We start from the raw sequence: 6,624 nt of genomic DNA, 5'->3' as shown, positions 1-6,624 counted from the left end.
GGTAACAGAACAATGAAAGCACCAATGATACTTCTTAGTATCAGAGTTCTGATATTACTCTGTTTCCATAGAGTTCTGAGAAGAAGAAGAAAGAAAAGAAGTAATGACAGAGGAAATTTCTTTATTATCCTTTCCATTACAGATCTATTGTCTTTATACTACTCTCAGGTAGTTACAACTGTTAACTAACTCTAGTTACAACAAACTCTAACTAACTAACTACAATTCTAACTAACATTCATGATCTTTATCCTCCTTGCTGAATCAACCTGTCTACTTAGAAACATAGTCAGTCATCCATTTTGGTTGACCTTTGTTTCTCAATTGTCTTACTCTTCCTGCTGTGATGTGAATCTGATTTGTTTGTCCTGTATTTTGATTCAACGGTGTATTATATTGTTGAAGGGATATATAGTCGTCATTCGAGGTACGTAATTTCGTACTACTTTAGTGCTGCGATTTACCTTTCGAATACTATGCCATTGTTGATTGTGAATCCCGAATTCTCTGAATCTATTGATCTCCTCAAAATCTTCAATTACAACAAAAAATCCTTGCTTTCATGCCATCTTTACTTTAAAATCAACCCAAATCCGATCCTTTTAAAACCCTCGATTGATGCCCTAAAAATGGTAGTTTTTCACCCATTTCAACTATAAATATGCCTCCCTACAACCCTCTAAACCACGAAATTCACAAGAGCAAAGCCTCACAGCTATAAGCTTTCAAGCTCTCTATTTCTCAAAACATTTTCTTGCACTCTTTAATCTCAATTAAATCTCTCTGCACTGACATCTCTAGTAGCTTGCCTGTCTTGGGATTGCATATTCCCACAATCACATTCACTCTGTCTTACAAATATTGGACTATTGATTTTCATTATCTCTCCAAGTTGAGTCATTATTGTATTTGTTACTCAATTCTGTTTTACTTTCTTAATCACCCAAACTGACACACTTCACAGACCACCTATCTCAACTCATTTCCAGGCAATCAAATTAATTGACATCCAAATTGACCATTTATTTTGACCCAGATATCATCTAAACCTCAATTCAACTGACTTGATGCTATTAGATTACACATATTTACCATCAAAGTAAGCTTGTTTTAAACCCGGTATTTTGAAACCCCTTTTCATTATCCGGGTTCAAAAGATCTGCACTCACCATTTTGCATTGCTGAGAGTAACTCAATTCCATATTGCCTTGCATTCATTGTTAGATTCATAGCTTTATTATTCACACTTAGTATTAAAGTCACTTTAAAATTCAGAGCAACTACTTACGCTAATATCATATTTTGTCTTATACCCATCACGTTGTTAATTTCTGCTGCACCATTAACACTTGCATATCTTGGGATTGACACATTTGAGCTGCTTGCAACCTATATTTCATTCACTATATAGATCAGTTCATCCATCTCGTCAAATCATTTGCATCTTGAATCTTAATTTGCTGTACTAACCCAGTTGAACTTGTCAGGTTCTTCATTTTCAAAGCTGATTTTTCATTGTTCTGTATTAGTGTATTCTGTCTTGTTTTTTTATTATATCGCAAACAACCTTTTGAAATCCTCCCCTACCTCCATTCTTCACTCCCACCTTCATAATCACCCCTATAATTTCAAGCAGAGACAGAGCTAATTTGATTATCCAAATAAATTATACCTAATTGTAGTATCTTATACAAGATAGTGAAAACGTGTCATTTGTAATGTGATTTATGCAAAACTTGGCCCCCAAAAGAACTTCTCCTTGGTAATCATTTTTAAAGTTGTATCTCTGTCTCGGTTTATCCTTACACTAGGTTAATCCTTGTTCTGATACCAACTAATGCAACGGATTGAACGTAAAGTTTGTGACTGGTATGTAATAAGAAGATAAGCACTAGGATCCACTAAAGGAGGAGAGAAATAAATAGAAAATGTCTCTTGTATATTATTCATGAAAACACTAATAACATCTTTTTTAACAAACTAATAAAATCTAAGGAATGTAATGATAAATTTCTTCAAAATCATTACGTTTCTACTCTTTCACATATAAATGCCATCAACATTAGGAAGAGACAAATAGAAGGGAGTAATGCTAGGAAGATTGGGGTGCAATCACACGGAAAAAAGAAAATTTTGGTTTGGCCTCTGTCATTGCAATGGCTCCAAACATGCTTTTGAGGATGGCTATTGATACACATAAATTAAGAAAGCTCATCCTCAAATAAATGGAAGGCATGGAAGGAAGTAGTTACTGGCTAAAGGAGGTAAATTCCTTAGGATTCCTGATAAGGATTTGAATATCGAATTACACTTAAAAAACAGTGTCAGGTGGACATGGATTCAAACTCCAATTGAAGAGCTTTTGTTTTCATCAAAACACTATCATGCAAATGGAAATGGAAGTGGGAGAGTGAGGCAAAACAAACTATAATTGGGTTTTGTCTTTTGTTACCTACTGTTTGTTTTTACTTCTTTTATAGTTTGACAGAGAACCCACCGATCTCATATCTCAGATCTCAAATCTCAAATCTCAAATCTCAATTAATCACCCCACAATGGATTGGATTTGAAAAGCTTTTTCTTATTTTCATGTGGTTAGAGTAGAGTAGAGAAGGTGGTGCTGTAACATTTTCACCCTTCCTACAACAGGGTGTTCTTCACCGATAGTTTAAGAGAATAGTTCCAGACTTTATTCTTTCTAAAATGGGTTTTGTAAAACACCCCTTATTCCTCGTAATTAATTGGTTTGTGCGTGATGAGTTCAATAATGGAAAAAATCAGGGGGTCACCAAGACTGAATGTGAAGAAACACATTCATCAATTTCAAAGGAGAATCGTTGGCTTGTCGCTATGCCGTGGACGTAGCCCATACCAAACTGGTTGGGTGAACCACGTAAATCTGTGTGTTCTGTGTGTGATCTTTCGTTTTATCTTTGCATCGTTATTCTGCTGCGTTGTTAATTCCTAACAAAAATTACATAATTGAAGGCACTATTTTTCATAAATTGAAGGTTTGTTTAGAGGGATATTATCATAAATTGAAGGCACTATTTTTCCTTAAAATTGAATAAGGTTGGTTCAAGTAATCTTTTAGTGTATAAATAACGAACTTCTAAAAATATTTTTCCTTTCCAAACATTTCTAGACAATTCCTGAAATCCAAACAGCTTCTTGACAGTGTACAAGGTTTTCCAGACAAAAATTTCGGACTTCGTTGAGGACCGAAACCGAAACGTTTCGAAATCTTCTTGATAAAATATTAATTTTTTATTCCTTTACAAATTTTGTACAAGCATTCGCACTTGCAATCCATCCTTTTATAATGTGATGACTCTACTTGAAAATTGTCCAAACAAAAAGACTCTTTATGAAAATAAAGCAAAGTAGACGTGTTCTTTTGCAAAAACCCCTTCTAAATTGCCACCATATAAAAATTCGATAGATCAACCAATAAGGGCGCTGTTGAAGCTGATTTTTGCAAGGGCGCCCTTCATTATATCATTCCTCTAATTCTTATTGTTCTAGGTTTTAATTTTAATTAATCTTTTAAAAGAGCAGCAATTTCTTAAACCCAATTCACCCCCTTCTTGTGTTGCCACTTGGGCTAACACGGGTGATGACTCTATTTGAAAATTGTCCAAACAAAAAGACTCTTTATGAAAATAAAGCAAAGTAGACGTGTTCTTTTGCAAAAACCCCTTCTAAATTGCCACCATATAAAAAATGCGATAGATCAACCAATAAGGGCGCTGTTGAAGCTGATTTTTGCAAGGGCGCCCTTCATTATATCATTCCTCTAATTCTTATTGTTCTAGGTTTTAATTTTAATTAATCTTTTAAAAGAGCAGCAATTTCTTAAACCCAATTCACCCCCTTCTTGTGTTGCCACTTGGGCTAACACGGGTGATGACTCTATTTGAAAATTGTCCAAACAAAAAGACTCTTTATGAAATTATAGCAAAGTAGACGTGTTCTTTTGCAAAAACCCCTTCTAAATTGCCACCATATAAAAAATGCGATAGATCAACCAATAAGGGCGCTGTTGAAGCTGATTTTTGCAAGGGCGCCCTTCATTATATCATTCCTCTAATTCTTATTGTTCTAGGTTTTAATTTTAATTAATCTTTTAAAAGAGCAGCAATTTCTTAAACCCAATTCACCCCCTTCTTGTGTTGCCACTTGGGCTAACACGGGTGATGACTCTATTTGAAAATTGTCCAAATAAAAAGACTCTTTATGAAAATAAAGCAAAGTAGACGTGTTCTTTTGCAAAAACCCCTTCTAAATTGCACCATATAAAAATGCGATAGATCAACCAATAATTCTTCAATCATATTGAAGAACTCAAAAACAATAAACCCTCCTCAAGTACCCCATCAGTTCGAAAATCCCCCCTTGATAGGAAAAGAGTGCTCGCTCTCTTCTGTCACCATCTCCTCGTCCCAAGCTCTTGAAACCCTGAATCTTTACTGGCCTAATTAAAAACATAAATCAGAAATCCCCCCTAGGACCCACACCTCCCTTCTTCTGGAACTCTCCTCCAAACTCAACCCTATGGATAACCTAGATTTGGATCCTAGTACCCACTTCAAAAGAGGAACCTGCACCCATAAAATATTCGATAGACCTCAAAAGGCAGCCTCTTCATCTCCCAAATCAATCACCTCCAGGAGGAAACCTGATTCTCATCCATACATCAGACCCCTTACGATGCACTCTCTGGACCCTGAATCAGTAAAACATCTAAACCCCCCACCACTAGCAAAACTCTCCTCCTTCTTTAACACCCTACCATCAGAGCATGCGCAAACCCTGAACTCAGCTCTTCCATAAACTCAAAAAGCTCATTGTGACTCAGGTGCCATTGTCGAGTCAAACCCCCCCACCCGAGTGAACTCACTAAATCAACTCAGTTTTGAATCCCCTGTCTCCTCGGGCCCAACGCCAAACCAGAACCTTGTGCAAGCGGGAAAATTCAAAATTTTGACGGGCTTACACAATGGGCGCCAAAGCCTATTTGAAAATATAAATAGAGTCTTCTCAAAAATCAAATCCCCTCCCTTCCCGCCAACTAAAATCAATGGAGATTCCCTGGATAGAAACCCCTCCGCCCAAAATATTAGCCCATCAAAAAGCTCTGTCCTCAACCAGGAACCCCCCCAGGACCAAATTTGGCCAGCCTTATTGCCCCCTACCAACAACAAACCTGAAACCCCTGCTGCTCAAACTCCCTTGCCTACTCCCCCTCTTACCTCTGTACCTTCACCACCCCCTTGGAAGGCTCTGTTCTCCTCCTCAAAACCGAGAGTAGTCGACACCAAAATAGAGTATCATGCCCCTATTGAACCTGACCAAGGACCCATAAGAGCCCAATTTGGGGAAGCAAACTTTCAAAAAGCTGAATCAATGTGGAGCCACTGCCTTCTAGGATACTTCCTAGGGAGGAGACCATACTACCTCTCTCTAAAGGAGCAACTCCTTCTGAAATGGAAGATCAAAGGAGATTTCAACCTCATGGCTTTACCAAACAGTTTCTTCCTCTTCCGTTTTAGCAATGAAGAAGATTGCACAAAGGTGCTGGAAACACCTACTACCTATGGAGGCAGAAACCTGATCATCCAAAGATGGACCCCAAACTGCGCCTTGGAGAAGAAGAAGCTCACTTCTATACCCCTATGGATCAAATTCCCTGGCCTTCACCTGAAGTATTGGACCCATACCGGATTGGGAAAATTGGCAAGTCTAGTAGGGAAGCCCCTCTACATGGACACCCAGACAGCTGAGGGTACCCGTCTCACCTTCGCTAGAGTTTGTGTTGAAGTTTCTGCAGAGGACCCCCTTCCTGAAACCATCCATATCCAAACCCCGACTGGCCTAGAAACTCAAGACGTGGAGTATGACTGGAGGCCCCGGGCATGTCAATTGTGCAAAGATTTCAGTCACCCCCAAGAAAGATGTGCCCAAAATCAACCCCGAGGTATCCCGACCCAAACGCAGAAATGGACTGCAAAAGAACCAGCAGAAGAAACCGAGGATCAAAGACCTCAATTGGAGCCTGAAGCCTGCACCCCCGCTGAGATACTATCCATATCAAATCCTTTTGATATTCTAGATAAAATTGGAGACGAATCAGGACCTGAAGAAATCCTCCCCCCCCCCCCCCCCCCCCTTGATCCTTCCCCCCTCTCAACTCCCAAGCCCAAAGGAACAGGAAAATCCTGCCAAAGAAAAATCACCTGAGCAAAAAACAAATTCCTCTCGCAAAAAAGAAAAGAAAAAGAATCCCAAAAAACCCGCAAATCTCTCAAATCCTCCTCCACCCATAGAAAAGGAAGGAGTAACCATGGACTTAACTTCCCCCTCTGCAATCCCAAATCTGCCCCTCGCCATTCCCCCTCTTATAGGCTCTAGTTCAACCCATCCCAACATCTCTACTTCTTTCCCCAATCGTCCGAAAGGCCACCCCTTTCCCCTGCAATCAGAAAGCTTAGAAAACCATCCTAAACTAATGAAGTTCGACTCTCCTAGAGCCCAAACCCCCAAACCTCTCAACCATCAATGGAAATCTTAAATGCATGGAATATAAGGGGCCTTTGCACACAAAAAAAGAGGGCGGAAATCAAA

This window comes from Tasmannia lanceolata, unplaced genomic scaffold (assembly GCF_043159265.1).
Source record: "Tasmannia lanceolata isolate RefF3 unplaced genomic scaffold, GAP_Taslan_0.1 ptg000029l, whole genome shotgun sequence".
NCBI classification, from domain to species: Eukaryota; Viridiplantae; Streptophyta; class Magnoliopsida; order Canellales; family Winteraceae; genus Tasmannia; species Tasmannia lanceolata.
The sequence above is the reverse complement of the archived record's forward strand: the minus strand, read 5'-3'. Positions refer to the sequence as shown.